This window comes from Vanellus vanellus (genome assembly GCF_965231255.1).
Source record: "Vanellus vanellus genome assembly, chromosome: 2".
NCBI classification, from domain to species: Eukaryota; Metazoa; Chordata; class Aves; order Charadriiformes; family Charadriidae; genus Vanellus; species Vanellus vanellus.
In genome coordinates this window covers 8,013,074-8,028,224 of record NC_138906.1, presented here as the reverse complement: position 1 = coordinate 8,028,224, position 15,151 = coordinate 8,013,074, and the positions used below count along the sequence as shown (strand labels likewise).

At 40.1% G+C, this 15,151-nt stretch overlaps 1 protein-coding gene across 4 annotated transcripts in view; it reads left to right on the top strand.

The window, feature by feature from the left end:
* The window catches only part of PRKAG2 (protein kinase AMP-activated non-catalytic subunit gamma 2), a 232,676-nt gene that overhangs the window by 160,105 nt on the left and 57,420 nt on the right, over positions 1 to 15,151 (top strand). The window contains exon 1 of one of the 4 annotated variants that reach the window (XM_082479603.1): positions 8,406 to 8,440. The exons of the other annotated variants lie outside the window; for them this stretch is intronic. The gene's annotated coding sequence lies outside the window, so the exon portion shown is untranslated. Of the gene's footprint in view, positions 1 to 8,405; positions 8,441 to 15,151 lie in introns of those variants that run through there. 4 annotated transcript variants of the gene reach the window in all.

Below are 15,151 nucleotides of genomic sequence, written 5' to 3'. Positions count from 1 at the left end.
GGATGAATCAGATGGTCAGTGGGCTGAACAGCCTTTTGCACTGACTACAACGGAAGCGACTGCGGGTGTTGCATTTCTAACTGGGGCACTTCTGTTAGGTGCCCAAAGCGAGATGTGATGAGGCTGTGACACACCATTGCAGAAGCTCTTACAGGCTTTCCTCCGGGTGTGTAGGTGTTCCTAGTGGTTGAGTTAGAAGGTTATAATATGCCGATAAGAGATCAAAGCTATACCAAAAGATTACTGTGCACTGCATTAAAGGGGGAAGGTGCAATCCTATTTTTCACAGTGCAGTTCATGACTTTGTACTTTGGCCTTGCGTTGTTTGGAGTGTGTAACCTTCAGGCAGAAAGTGGTAAATGATAACTCTTCTCTAATGTGACATTGCTAACCATGAAAGGAATGTAGAGAGGTTGCAAATTCAATAACGAACGTGTTTGCCCTGTTTCCGCTTTGCCCGTATTTCAAAGTAGAATGTAGTATGTTGAGCTTAACGTGGTTGTATCCTTTTCATTTCATCCTTTCTTCTTCCACTGATGCATACGACACTGTGAAAATAGCAGTATTCCCTGTCTCCTGCAAGCACAAGCATTTTTGTGGTACACCATTTCCTGGCCTTTATGGGTTTCCCCTTTCCCGGCATGAGAGGAGTCCAGGCCAGAGAAAGAAGATGCTAGCTCCAAATGGAGGAGTCCCTTTGAGTTCTCCGCTGAAAAGCAGGGTTGGGGCTTCCTCTGCTCGGAAGAAGTGACAGAGGCAGAACATGCTTACAAATGGACCTTTCCGTAAGATTGTGTAGTTAACCGCTGTTCTCCAAATAACTTCTGAGCCAAGTAGTTTCCCAGAACGTTCTTAAAAAGAGAGCATCTCAGCCAGAAGGTAGTCTGAGACTTACTCTAAGCTTGTGTGAGCAACTCCTGTTAAAACTGCAGATGTAGCACACAGGAGTGACTGAAAGAGTCCGGTCTGCATCCATTTTACACGGTCCTTGCTGCTCCAGCATATGGAAGAGGAGAGACGTAACGCACGGCTGGGACTCTCTTCCAAACCTAGATACAGACAGGGAAACAAAATTGTTTCTGCAGCTATGTGCTTGTTAAACAGTAGCACTTCCCTGCAAGGCTACTCCTGCTGTTTCTTAGCCAAAATGTAGTAAACTCAAACCCAGGGCTGTTAACTTGTTCAGCGTGAAAGGCTATTACATCACACCCTGCTGCTGGCAAGGAGCCTGGGAACCAGGATATGTGCAGCAGGTCCTTCAGTTTGGCACTCTCCAAAAAGCCATGCCACCTATCAGAGCTCTATAATCTCGCTGGCTGATTAATGAGATTTAAATCTGATGAAGAGAACAGAAAAGTGTTCTTTGATTCTGATGTTTTCTAAAAAAAAAAAAAAAAAAAGGTACGGGCTGGGAAAAAAAGGAATCCAGTCTGCAAATGTACATGAACTCCCTATTTCGGCATTCATGTGGTTTAAGGCAATATACTGGAGCGCCAAGACATTACTGTGATTCAGCTTTGATTTACGTCACAGTAAACTGATCATAGAAATTAGAGCCAGAAAGGCTGTCATTTACCAGTGAAGAAAGCTCTTGCAGTGGTGGTATGTCCAGGCGGGGCTTAAGTGCCTTAATTCCAGCTCTCCTTTTGGGAGAGGATTCTGTTCTCTAACAGATCCCACGGGCTGTAACAAGCCATCATTCTTTCAACATTTCCCCTACTGGAACTGTTGCTGTCCACGTGAAAGTGTGTTTAATTTAAAAATGGTATATATTTATCCAACAGTTGGCATGTAACTAACTAGTTACAAACCTAGTAAAGGAATAACTTTTTGATGAACTACGTGAAAGTTACATACAATGTTAATGGGGAAATATTTTGAGCCCGCCTGATCTGATTGCAGTCTCCTTTGACAGAGCATCACGGTAGCTGCACTGATTTGAACATAGGCTCACAGGAGAATTATTTCATATGGTTAGAAAGTCCATAGTGAGATTCAGTGGGACATAAAGAATAAATGAACCAGTAAAGTCACTCGGAACTGAACATTATAAAAAAATAGAAAGCTTCAGCTATACCACACTACTTCTTTTTAATTATAATTCCCATTTAATTATTATTCTGTTTTCCCACTTCACCTTCTCCCTATTAGTTGTATCTTTTGTACTGCATTTGGTATTTTCCTCCCCTTTTAGTATTTAAAGTATGCAACAAACATCTCACTATCCATTTTCTACTGGTTAATTTGCTTTTATTTTTAAAGCTACTTAGTTGGTTTAGAAGTAGAAATGTCCAGTCACAACCTCCTGAAACACTGGTTTCCTGATGTATTTGTATTCTGGTTGCAGTGTTCAGATTCACGGCAATCAATCTTAGGACGCAGAGAAATTGTATTGCATAAAGATGATTTTTTTCTGCCCTGAGGAAATGCGTGTCTGTGTCAGCTTGTGGCTTTTTCTGCAGCCACAGAGATAACTTAATCAACTTATGGGTTCACTCAGTGGAGAATTTATTTTAATGGTGTAAAGTCCTACAATTCCTGTTCCTCCTCGTCCTAGATCAAAAGGAGAAGGGCTCGGTGGGAAGTATGAATAGCCAGAATACTCAGTCCAATCAATTCCCAGCTGCTTTGGCAGCTCTCTTAAGGCTATAAGTAGGTAAGGCAATTAAAACTAGAGCATCTACGAGTCCTTTTTAAGATACACATTGGTACCAAAATCATGGCCCCAGCATCCTGAAGGCAAAGTTAGTGGCTTAAAGCTAAGTTACTTTTATCACCCTAAGTCCCGCACTACGCATGGTATAAAAAGGCTAAACCTAAGGGTCTGCCCTCACGTGTCTATATAAATGGATATCTTTTGAATAAGTAACATAACCTAAGAGGGTGCTTTAATACTGGCAGCCTGGGTTTACCCCTTGAACTGATTTCTCATGGCACAGCTTATTTCTGACTTTTAGAGTTGTTAATTTAATGTGTCCTGTTATTTTGCTAGAAGGTTGGAACTTCTCATAAGACTAAGCTCTATGAGCGATTAGAAGCTGGATACATACTCTCTGATTTAATGTAAAGCTGCAGCTTAATATAGGATCACCGATAGTGCCTTACCAGCTATATCTGAGCAATTTTGGAATACAAAAATTATTTACCATCTAGGCTGTTTATTTACAAAGCAGTAGGGATTATAGACCAAAGTCTTTCCCTAAGAGAGGAGGAGAGATGCACAGTTTTGAACCTGTTCTGGTCCACCATGCCTGCTTATCTATTGGCCCAGAGGGAAATAGAGCTAAGAATAAGCAAAACATGCTTATGGGATGGAACTCTATGAATTCCCTGCCATCTACATCTCTCTCAGCCTGGTTTTGTCTACATTTTATTTTTAGATACGGTGTCTTTAATGGCCAACAGAGCTTTAAAGAATGTAAAAAGCTCGGTGATACCAAAAGGAGATGGACTACGTAAAGCAGTGATATTCCTTTCTCACTTCCTCACAACATTCCCCGGTTCATTCCTCTGGCTGGGTGAAAAAAAAAAAAACAACTGTTGAAGTTGGGAGAAATAAGAGGAACATCACAAACTACACTCGCTTCTGTACGGTGTCTTTTCCTCAGCTTTCGTATTTTATAGTGTCACTACCTGCTTGTGCATGAGGAGAGCAATACAGCTCTTTAAAAATACAGCTTGTGTCTGCGTTTTTTTCTTTTAAGATTACAATCAAGCAAGTTTGGCCGTTTGAAAGTCAGCTGCATGGGCTGCTGACTCAGAAGAGGACTAGATACCATCTTGGCAGCAGCTTGGAAAAATGTTTCCATTGTGCTGGTGAAATGAATGCAAAATATTTATTCTTTGAGCTTGTTCACAACAGCATTCTCAGCTGGAACTGAGGGTGGGGCCATGTGGAAGACATTTGTAGGAAGACAATAATCATTCGTACAGTGCCCAAGGTAGGCATAATCTTATTTTATGATTAACAAAGGACAAGGCTCCTACCATACGGGGCTTATAAGCTGAAGTGTAAACCGTGAAGTGATCAACAAAGAATGAAAGAGAAAAGGTAACGGAGGGAGAAGGTCAGCAAAAGAAGGGGAGGGGGCAGAATTCCGGAGGGGAGGTTTTAATTTAGTCTTTTTGCATGTTTAGGGTTACAGTAAATTGCCAGTGATAAGGTTAATACCTTAAACTTTTGAAATTGTCATTTATCATGCTTTTTCACTTACAACTGCACAAGCCAGGACGTCTGCGGCATGTAGAAAGCCTTCTTCCTTGTACCTCAGAACAAAAAGTTACTAATTGCTATTTTGTGGTATATGAGCACATATGATTCAAGCAGAAAAATAAACACGATCCTTGCCCTGAGGACCTTATTGTCCAAGAGCCTGATCTAGCAAAACAGGCCAGGCAAATTCTAAAACCATAAGAAAGCATTGGCTTAAACAGGATTGTTCCTAAGCACTCCTTCCAGCAGAAGCTTTGCAGAATGGATTTTAAGCGTAGCCATAACATAGCAGCAATGGCGGAAGGCGCTGAGGAAAGGTAACCTGAAGGTTACAGCACTGAGTTTGGTTGAGGTTGCTATGTATTTATGTTGCTGAATCTCAGGTGCTGTTTTGTTTTGGTTCATGTCAATGTGATGATGGCCTTGATCCAGGAAAGCACTTAAACGTGTGGTTAATTTTAAGTATATCGGTAGTTCTGTTGGAGTCAACAGTACTAAAGCACTTAAAGGTTTGTGCATGCCAAGTCACTCCGCTGGATCAGGGTCTTTGTACAATTTTTATTGTCTATTAAAACACTTACAAATGACTAGCGCAAGTACTGAAGATGAGAAAGGAAGCTGATGGACAGACAGAGGTGGGGAAAACGTTAAAGGTTCAGAAAAGACTAAGTGAGGGAAAGAGCTTGGGAGTCAGAAGAGAGATCCTGGTGGCAATGGAAAAGAGCTGATGACTGAGTGGCAGGGGCGGCAGCAGCTGCAAGATTGCTATCTGCCTGCTGTTGTGTGTTTGGCCTTTCAGGCTTTGGGTGCCGGGATTGTATTTGCTTGGAAACATTCATAGTGTGTGCTACCTCAGGATTCAGCTCATTATATAAATGGAAACGGCTATCGATGAAGAAATGGCTTATGAAAGATGACAGATTCCTCTCCAGCCCCTCTCCCTTGAGCACGCTGATAACGACTGCACAAGAGTACATCCCAACAGACCTGCTGCACACAGGGACGGGAGGCTGCCAAAGCGGATTTCTTAGGGAGCACTGTGAGGAATAGTTTCCATGGAGAGTGCACAACTTTCTTTCCTGGAATATGTCTTCAGAAAGAGACAGCAAGATGTCACTGGGCACCACTTTGGTACAAAAGGACATAATACAAACTGCTTACCAAGTAGTTTCTTCCATCACCCAAGATTTTACAGGTACAGAGGTTACATTTTGGGGAAAAGGACGCCCTCCTCAACCTTCCTTCTTTTCCTCATGGCCTCAAGCATTTGGCTGTTGCTGTTTTAGAGAAGAAATCTTGGAATTCAAAGAGCATTTCAGTTGCAGAATCATTAAGGAAAACAAGAGTTTAGAAAGGAGAAAAATATAGTGCCAGTAGCCAGGGCATGCTTTAGGTCGGAGCAAGCTGGCTGCAGCCTCTGCCCTTTCAGAGGTCGCGTGTGCGACTCTAAGTCACTTAGTCTCCCCATGCCTCAGTTTCCCATTTATAAAAAAAAACGGGGTAACGCTTCTCTAAGTCAAAGAGACGTTATGACGATAAATACACAAGAAAGTTCTACAGAACTCAGATATTTCTAGAACAGGAGCTGCAAGTGGCTCAAGATAAGTTAACCATAGATAGCATGTGCTATATTTAAAGTTCGTAGCAACGGACTTTTACACTGCAGACTGTAATACTGCATAGGAAGCTAGCATGTTTTCAGAGCACATCAAGATTTACGCATAAGATCACTGTAAGTGAGGCTGCTCTTCTGAGTTGTATGTTTACTTTACAGCTTCCTTTAAAACAGCTCAGACATTCTCAAGGACTGATAACTTTCAGAGAATTATCATAGGACATTGTCCTGCACTTTATATAAAGGTTAGTATATATACAAACATTTCCAAAAATTGTCATGCGCTGTAATGTAGACTTGCTCATTTTTACTTGTTTTTACCACAACTAGCCATGAGATTACTTTAAACCCATGAATCAATGTAACGCCTACCTAAGCCTAGTAATGGCCTTAAGTAAATGCTTAATGTTTTTCTAGAGGTCCGTAGCCAGGCATCTATTCCGAACTCGGTGTGCCTTTCCCAAGAGCTTAAAATACCATCAAAACAAACTATAAATGAATGTAACAACCCCTGAAATGTCAAAGCCAAATCAGCTCCCCTTCTCGCAGGAATGTCCCATACTGTCCCTCACAAGGCCTTACTTGGTCATGTCCTAAGAACAACCCAGCTGAAACACCAACGCTTAACCCAAATGGCCAAGGTTAGAGGGTGCTCTCGGGCTTGCCCAGCCAGCAGCAGTTTCCCTTCTGCTCTGCCATTACTCCTCCATGAGCACTTTCACTGGGTCCCTCTCTGGCAGACGGCACAGGACACAGGTAGTCTCCCTGATGCAAAGGTCCAAAGCTCTGAGAACTCTTAATCTCAAAAGATGATGCTCCTTGTCTCAAAAGATGATTAACTTTGATATGTGACCATTTGGGCAGAAACAACCACTTTAGTCTCTAACTACTGACTGCATTATTTAATTTAATGTTCAACTGCTTTTTTTTTTCTTCATTTAAGTTAAGATGACACTGAATTTCCATTCCGCTACTTAAGCGTGCTTCAGAAGCGAAGAGGCATCTCCATAGGGCTTATATACAACTTAATGTACAGTAAAGAGAATTTAATCCTGACTCTACTGACTGAAATCAGTGCCGATTTTTCTATTTACTTCCGAAAAGCTAGATTCTCTTATGACTCAACTATTACCTTACCTTGTAATGACAATTTAAACAGTCCGGTTTCATACCACTGTTAACTGGGAGGTACCACTCTATGTTAATACAGCAGTCTCCTCCACAGGCTGTTGAATATCGAATGCAATGCTTTATTTCCATATTTTGAGAGCCTGTGATAAGCTACAACAAAAAGCACGTCAAGAAATAATTTCAGCTCTTTGCGGACATTTAACTGCAGACTGAATCTGCATCTAAGCTCATGTGCTTGTGAACCCAGCGTTTGCCATATCCACACTGTAAGCATCCCCTGACCATGAATACGCTCTTGTATCTGCGTGTCCACAAGCTCGGCAGTAGCACGAGCGTGGTGGCAGACTTGCTGGAGGTGTGTTCCCTGGTCCTTAGCGTGGAACTAATTTGAATTTTTTTTCAATTCCAGTTCCTGGAATACAGGGAAGATATTACCAGTATTTCCATGTCTCTTCATGATATTGTTTGTAGTCTTAAAACATTTAGCTTAGACACTTGATGTGCGTCTTGCTTAGCACAGTCCTTGCTTCAATCCTTCGAGGCGGTGTAAAACCATAGAACCAGTACAGAGGACGATCTTGTTTCACCTGTAGTGTACCTGAAATGATAGGAGGATAAAGCTAAGAGGCTATCAAAAGAGAAAGCATGCATGACAGAAGGAAGATATCCATTGCATGTTGCTGTCATTGCAGATTTCTGTTGTGCATAACAATGAAAAAGAAGAAGCGCACAAAAATTGGGTGTGGAGTGATCAGCAGTAGATCTGGAAGTAATTCAGGAAGAGGGTTAGGTTCCTCAAGCTATGCGGATTCAGTGCCATCTGAAAAACAGCTTTTTGTCAAAAAATAATTTATGTGGAGAGTACAGGTCGACTGTAGGCTCTGTGTTAAAGGGAGTTTATTAATATATTAGTTTGTCTATGCAGAATAGTAGCTACTCTGAGATAACAGACTTCACAAGCTTTAGTGGCGCTCATGCCAAGAGTTTGTCAGCTGTGAGGTGGGCTTGAAATCGAACGCAAACACACAAACCCCGAGTGCTACAAGGAAGTCCTTCTTAGGACTAGGAAGTCCTCCTAGAACTGCACTGAAAAATACTTCATTACCTTTGCCTGCTTCTGTGAGATAGCTTTCGAATACTCCTTCTGTAGTCCTATTTAGACCCTGAGTCATGATAAGCTCTGCAGAAAGCGGCCACCTATAGCGCAGCTCATTTCCTCCATGTGTAGCCTGCAGTTACCTGCTGCTTAGTGCAGCTTGTGCCACAGAGTGGCTTATTTGTTCAGTCCAGGTCTGTATACGTTTCTTGAAGAAGTTTTGTTGAGATTGTGGGCGATTCAGCTCTGAGCTGAAGGTTGTCTCTATTTTTCAGTAAACCACCCTTGTATCGCTGACCTGCATCATCCTGCTAACATCTAGGCTCAGTAGATCTGCTTCCAGCCTTCCAAAACTGCTGATGATCATGAAAATTACATTTTAACGGTAGGCTTCTAATAGGTTACTAGAGTTTTGCATAGTTTGCTCAAACCTGAAGCGTGGTATCAATGAACTTCAGGCTTTGTTAGGGAAAAGGTGTTTCATTTTAAGTTTAAAAGATATCATCATTGAAAGCTGGTGTGATAAACGTTTGCGCGGTGAAGTCGCTATCCATGACCGAGGCTTTGAAATATAACACTAAGATGAAGAAAGCAAAATGGTGTATAGTAAATGTGTTTATTTAAATCAGAATTGGCCCTTTTTTTAAAATTTGTTATTCTCGGTGGCCTCTGTTCTGCAGATTACTCATCAGTACTCTGGCCTCAATCCAGCTAAAGTACTTAAGTAAGTGCTTGACTTTAACTAACACAAATAATCCTGTATTCAGTGCCAGTGAATGAAGACCCATGTAAATGTGGGCTCGCTCTTACTCTTCCATTCACTTTAACTTAGTGGGTGCTTACCTGTTTTTTACCATTAGTATTATCTTAATCTGTTCTTTAGGGTTAAATGTACATTTGTCACAACAAGATAGCTACTGTAACCAGGCTTATTACCTGAAACCTGAAGCTCTCTCCAGCAATAATTTCCCCTTGCCCTTAACCGTGCCCCTCAGTGTGATGAGGTAGGTGCTATTTCAAAGAGACTAAGGAGCACTCAAGCATAGGTGTGAAAACAGCTAAAGTATATCTTTTTGAACATATACAATAACAAACATTTACGACAAGAACACTTAAAAACTCTGGAATAGATTAAGTGGCATCCTGGTGTTTGCAGAATCAGGTAGCACAGTTGTAACATCACTATTCTTAACAAATTCACGTCAGCTCCTCACAAGCACTTAACTTTTTTGAGCTTTGTGTTCAAAAGGACAGAATTAAAATTGTTGGGCTGTTTGATTAATAATGTGCCACGCTGATAATATTGATTCGGACTCCACCTGTATTCTACATGAGTAAGCTGAGGAATGAATATTGGCCACAAAGGCTTATACAGAGAATGCCTCTGATATTCTTGACTCAAGCCCCTGCCTTATGTGAGTTGCAGTGATACAGGATCAAACACACAGTGAGAGATTAGACGTTACATAAACAAATCCTGCCTCTTCTCCACTTCTGCCTTGACTTCTCTGTAAGAATTTAGCAAGGGATCTAGACTATTCCTTGGTCTTTTACTTCCTTTGAAGTTTATTTTTCAGAAGTGCTTAACCCTTCTGTCACTGGTACCTTTTTTTTTTTCTCAACATGAGATGCCGCAGGACACTGTTTGTGTAAAAGATAAGTTCTTTGTTTCTGGTGTTAGATCAAAGGAAGTTTCGTAAGTCTATCCTGTTTCTCAATTAAGTCAGTGACAGAACTCACAGGGATTAAACTGCAAGTTCATTTCCATACAGAAATATTTAGGAAGGGCTCTCCACTAAAAATGTGAAATCACTCTGCACATTCAGTTCACATGTCTTCAAGGTAAACAGATTTCACCACTCAGTACTGTAATTACAGTGAAGATTTAGTAGAAATGCAAGTTGTCCATTTTGTCATCTTTCCTAGTGCTGAATGGACTCCTATATTCCTTTTTTTTTTTAGGATTTGGCTAAATTGACTTGTTGTTCCCATTTATGTTATCCGTTTAACCTAGTAAAGATCCAAGATCCCCAACTGTAACTGCTTATTCATTAATAATTAACTCTGTAAAGTAATTAATATTATAGCTACTGTTATGTGGGAGGATACCTGCAGTGGGAGGCTAGTTACTGGCTACAAAATGTAAAAGCAATATGTAGTTGTTCTGAATTCCACGTCAAAAGACTCCTGCTTGGTACCACTGAGCACGTCATATTCTGATGATATTGGGATGAAGAAAAAAAACCCTCTCAGGGTACAGTTCTTATCCGATGGCAAACTCTGTTCAAGCTGTTTTAAAATTAAATCATCAGAGCCATCTTCAACCTCACCATACAGTATCAGAAATACATATAGGATATACACACTTGCTCCATCACCTTCATACCTGCTGCAGGATAGTTGTGCCTCTAATTCACTGAGGGCTTTGCAGATTAGGGACAGAGCACCGAACTGGCACCAGTAAGGATCCAGTGGAGAACATACAGTGCTGATACAGAGTGCATTTTTAGTGCCGGGTTTTGTTATGGAATTTGGTTACTGTATTCTAAACAAGTTATAATCTCCGAGTTGTCACCACCTTCGTTTATACGTTACACACTGACATGATTATAGCATTTAATATTTTTAAAGCCTTTTAAGACTAGAGCAAATTTTATTGCATTCCTTCCAGGTACAGGAAGAAAATACTCGAATCCAGTATTTTGTATGAGATCTCCCTTTCCTTACTAGTTTGTTCGGTGCTGGAACAGGAACAGGGGTTCCTTAGAATAAATGGTAGAAACTACAATTCCTGCAGAGCTGCTCTGGTCACTCCGAGCATTTCAAGGTAAGGAGGGCTTTGTATCAGAACCAGGGCCCGGAGCTCTTCACTGGGACTGCCCGTGGTCTCTAACCACCTAACAGACTCATGGACTGCCACCCCGCAGTCAACCTTTCCACCATGCAGTTAGCATTTTTAAATACAGAAGGGATCCTAGATGGGATCCGAATTTCAGCCACACTGATTCTAGTGTTCTCAGCTGTTGTAAACCACAGGTATCAGTTATCACACTCTAGCAGAAAACAAGTACGAGTTTAATTTACAGTTTAACCAGCACATGAAACCTTTTTTTCCAATAACTTCCTTTTCCACTTCATGAACCAGACTAAATTAAACCAAAAATAAGCAGTTAAGTGTTTTAAATTAATTTTGCACAAACAGATTGCAAGAGAACAAGCATAACTGTGACATACATTTGGAAAAATTCTAAGTTGTTCACTGACAGCTCATCAGGAGAAGAGCTGTTAACTACTTGAGTTGGATAGAACTGTAATTGTAGTAAGGAGCACTAGCAAATGGTGGGAAAATTACCATTTGTAGTTTACTCTTGCATTCAAAATGGGTTTGCCTTGATTTGCATTTAGATGGGAATTCCTTCTTGTTGCTCTTCAATCCATTAGGTTTTATAAGGTAAGCAGCTTTTTTTTTTCTCCTGAAGTACTTGGAAGGGCATTCAGTTTTACTGCTGAACTAGGAGCTGTGCAGGTGGCACCCCTGGCATACCACTATTCATTCATCAGAAGGAAAGGAGGAGTAGAAAAGTCAGGAAAAGCTCTGAGAAAGGCAGCCTTGAATTTACCTGGAAATGCCTATTTCTAAATAAAGCACAGGTAACGTTCTTGTTGCAATGCTTGAATAAGTCTGTTCCACACAGACTTATGATTTGCAGCAGCATTTCTTTTTTTAGGTTGTTCCTTCTATTCCTACCCAGTCATCAAAGACTAATACGTAATCTTTATTATTACTCAAAACAATATTTGCTTTAGAATTTTTCTAATTTAGAATTAAGGCTGTTTGAGGGGAGGGGGGCCAAAGCAAATTTACATTTGTATCAGAGTGTTAGTCAACTGGCTTTTGTACAAAACATACATATAAAGACTTTTCATTGAATTACCATACTAAAACTAAATATATTTTTCTAAAGATTGGAAACAAAATAGAAACAAAAGAAAGTCTGGAAAGGACATTAAAAATTCATTTTCCACCACAGCACAATAAACTGTATGTAAATAATTCCCAATAAATATTTTTTTTAAACCTGTTGCTAAAAACTTCCTGTGACAGAGATTTTACAGTATTTTGCAGCGAAGTGTTCTGGTGCATCACTGTTGTTACATTCAGAAAGTTCTCCCTAAGTCCAGCCTAAGACTTCCTTGCTAAAGGCTAAGTAGATAACTTCTTATCCCATAACCAGTGGATCCAGAAGATATAGTTTATCACTTTCCTTCTTGCAAAAACACATTATATTTGGAGACTGTTACAATATTTTCCTTCAGTGTTCTTTTTTTTTTTTTTCCCTAGACTAAGAAGCTGGGTTTTCAAGTCCTTCTTTACAGGTTATGTTTTCTGAACTCCTGGATCATTGTTGTTGCTTTTCTTTGGACTCTCTTGGTTCATTCTTGAGTTCAATGCCCAAAACTGAATGCAGTATCCCAGCTGGCACCTAACCAGGGAATGTGTAGAACAGATTCTCCGTGTCTTAGCTATAACACATTTGTAGACAGTGGGATTTTTTTCCAAGAATCTGACATTGTTGTCAGATACATGGTTTCATTCTCAGGTCTTTTCCTTGCATGACTGTTGCAAGCCAATCCTTTCCCATTTTATTTTTGCATTTGATTATTGCGTAACATGCACTACTTACCCATATCAAAGTGCATCCTGTTTTTCAAAGCATTACAGCAATTCTCAAGATTATTTTAAGTTCTAAGGCTATCCCTAAAAAAGCAGCGTCTCTGAGCATTGAGTCATTTGAAAATGCAATCAGGTTATTCATTATTCCTTCATCAAGTCATCAGTGAAAATACTGAATGATATTGGATAGAATACAGGCTTCTGTGGAACCCTCTCTAAAACCCTTCCAGTTAGATAGAGAAATCTTACTGCCTTCCTTGTGAATATTGTTGTGACCTTTAGCAGTCATTTCATCTAGACTATCTGGCTTGCTTGCGTGAGTGTCATGCAAGATAGTGTCAAAAGTCCTGTTAACTCCTGCTGCATCTGCTCACCACAAGACTTCTAGCCTGTTATTAAAGTGATTGAGATTGGCTTGGCATTGCTTATACACGTTGGCTGTTACTGATTATTTTCTCTAACTACCTAAAATGGGTATATTTATTCTCTTATCCATCTTGGAATCAAAGTTACACTGACTAGTTTATAGTTTCTTGGCTCCCTCCCCACACTGTCCCTTACAGATAGCTATGCTAAGCAGAATGAACCTGACCAAATGGAGATGCAGAGATCTTAGTCAGTACAGCAACTGCAAATCATTTTATCCTAAGTAGTTGTCTAAAATAGGCCATATGAATGACGTCCTGGAATTGTTTGTTTCTCCACCGGCTGCAGAAGCAGCAGCCTAGGGTAACTTGCTAAACATGAAAAGCTACACAGTAGGTGTCATTCAAAGCATTTTGATATAGCTGATCTGATGACTGCCACTGATAGGTCCCTGTCCCAATGGATGCATTCCTGCTAATTCAGGGAGGCAAGACGTCAGGAAACTACATCAAAAATAACATTTTGCAGATGCTAATTGCTGTTCGCATCCCTGGACCATCACTACAACTTAAATACTTAGGTGTTCTTATGAAAATAGGACATAGGACTAAAAGAACTCCTAGATTATCAGATATGTTTTAACATTTTCATTATAAGTGCATATATAATTTACAGGACTAATTTTACTTCTACAGAGTATTAGTAACTCCCTTTACCCTAGAAAGCAAACAAAAACAGGCAGAGACAAAGTAAGCAGTTACCTATTAAAATGTACGTTCTAGCCCTCCCAGGAGTCCTAAAACCTCTTTTGTTTACATCCACCTTTTTATGACTTTTGCTGTTGTATAAACCTTGAGTTGTTTTACTTTGCCTCTACAAAGATTGCTGGCACTGCTGTATTAAGCTTCTTTATAAGCATTATGTTGTAGGTCCATGTTTTTTGACATAAGCAACGCCCCTGTAAAAAACGAATTGAAACCTGGCAAAGCAGAAATGTATTCAGGCAGTTTTGGTTTTGCATATATTTCTCTTCTAAACTTTTATATATAAAATTTATTTTGCTTAGCAGTATTCAGTATACAAAGTATATACTGTCTTGTTGCATTGGGTATCTCAAACAGTTAAAATGGGTTACCTGACATGCTCTGATAGCAAATATTTAAGCCATAATCTAGACAAATCACTTGGTTATAGAATAGAATAGAATAGAATAGAATAGAATAGAATAGAATAGAATAGAATAGAATAGAATAGAATAGAATAGAATAGAAACCCCCCCCCTGTGGCACTAGAACAAATAGTCACAATAGATATTAAAATGTTACAATGTGTACTGTCATCTTGGTGGGAATTACAGGTCTTTTTAAAAGACACATCTTTTCCCTATCTTTAATCAGTAATCCTTTTGTAAAATGGCAGGCGGGGTTGTAGAGAGAAGCAATACCTAAGACCATTGAAAATATCTGCTAATTTGTCTAATGCTGTAGTAGTTCACAATGATTAAGACAGTCTTTTCTCCACGGATTTAAGCAGACTTGAGTGGGTTGTTTCCAGAAGGTGTGGTCCCACTGCCACTCCAGCCATTGGCACTCCTTGTGCCACTGCTAGCTGGTACAACTGCGCAGTGAATTGGATCAGGAACTGATCTGGACAAAACCCAATCTTTTCTTTTGGTCCGTTTGGTTTTCAGCTGCATCAGTTTCCTGTTCTGACTCACTGTGTTGCCTGCAAGCCAAAAGGAGCTAGAATGCAAAGTGAGGAGCAAAATGAACACCATGGTCAGCAGCTTGTTCCACAATTGGTTTAAACAAATTGTGAGGCTCCAGGCAGAATGAGGGATAGAGTTTCAGCCTGTGCTTCTCAATTTCCTTTGGGTTTTTTTGAACAGTATGGGTTTTACAACATAGCTATAATGTTTCCATTACAAATCCCTGTTATATGCTATATTACTGCCTTTATATTATCTTGTGTTTCTCATAGTACTCTTGGTCTGCATGTAGATTCTGCTGCTGTAAAACTCTGATCTTGCAGTAAGCTCTGAGGTTCACAGCGCCA